The 1,371-nt window shown below is 41.8% G+C and overlaps 1 protein-coding gene across 1 annotated transcript in view; it reads right to left on the minus strand.

Annotated features, from left to right (window-relative positions):
- LOC119593349 (obscurin-like) overlaps window positions 1–1,371 on the minus strand; it is a gene marked incomplete at its 5' end in the record, with an annotated part of 19,749 nt that overhangs the window by 15,127 nt on the left and 3,251 nt on the right.

A 1,371-nucleotide genomic window follows, 5' to 3' on the forward strand; every position in this document is an offset into this window, starting at 1 on the left:
GCGGGTAGAGCGATATGAGATAAAAGGAAAGGAGAGCGGGAGAAGGAGGAAAGGGGAATGTAAGAGATGAAAAGGTGAGTTGGGGAAGGGGGGAGAGGGAAGATGGTTCTTTAATAAAAAGAAAATGTTATTTTTAAATCTTGAAAGGGAGAATTCAAGCTGTTTACGCATGCCCATGTCTTCATTTTTCCTGCGGGTGTTCCTTTGTAGGCAGGTGTGATATGCAAGTACTGTCACGATCCAAAGTTTCCGCGACGGGGGGAGGGCCTACTCCATTTGCTTACAAAATGTGATCACAATGCATCGTATCGTGTGAATTTTCCGCCTTTCGATTACGTGACTGACAGATAATGTTAAGGTGATAACAGGAAACCATTATGCCGGGGATCAATGTCACAAAGAAGCGTATACATTTAGCAACGACCAGTTAAGAAGTGCGGGAGGGAATCCGCGTCGCTCAAACACGCACAGGCCTTGTGAATTCTATCCATTCACGCGTCTGAGTGCCATTGGGGTGCAGAGAGGTCGGACCAAATATAAACATGGTGTTGGGAAAGGGAACTTTAATGTGGAGGTTTACAATTAGACACAGATTAATTGTAATCAATGGAACGGCTTAATTTATCCCAGTCCCCTTTGTCTTTCAATCTTATTAGCTTCGAAACAGATTCGCGTTTCAGTATGTCACCAAAGCGGACACAGCTCATTTATCTTAATGATTACAATACATGAACACTAGAATGTAGCCTTCTTAATCATAACAGGTTCTTGTTATGACTATACAATATAACGTGAGCTTGGCCCCAGGTATGACTAGAAGGGATAGAGAGTTAGGCATCGAACTCATTACCAAGGTGGATGGGTTGTTTTGTGATTCAGCAGATCGGCAGCGTGATGACGGAAAAATCAGATTTGCTCAGAATACAAAAGTTAATATGATCAAGAGAATAACAAAATCGGCAACTTTAGGCATAGATTATCTGGAGAACTGCGAATTTCACACACACAGATACGAAAATAACCGTAACGTATTACTTATGAGACTTTTCTACACAAGCTACACCAAGAAATACTACCAGGTGTGCGAGTGCGTGCTGATCCGTCTGCCGCCTGCCTTTCGACAGCGGTCATGATTTTACTGAATAGTCCTGACCAAGGGCGGATACAGGAATATTTTCGGAGAGAAAGTTATATCTAGGAAGAAAATTTAATGCCAGTCACAATTATCTTCTGTGCATTTGAAATATACACACTTTAGTAGAATATTTTATTTTCTATTATCATTATCATTCAGTGGGTTATTTCTTCTAGGGAAAGCTTCTGCTGCTCTGTCTTATGCCGCCCAGGAATATTCCAAGCAAGGTGAGCGAG

This window comes from Penaeus monodon, chromosome 32 (assembly GCF_015228065.2).
Source record: "Penaeus monodon isolate SGIC_2016 chromosome 32, NSTDA_Pmon_1, whole genome shotgun sequence".
In the NCBI taxonomy this organism is placed as follows: domain Eukaryota; kingdom Metazoa; phylum Arthropoda; class Malacostraca; order Decapoda; family Penaeidae; genus Penaeus; species Penaeus monodon.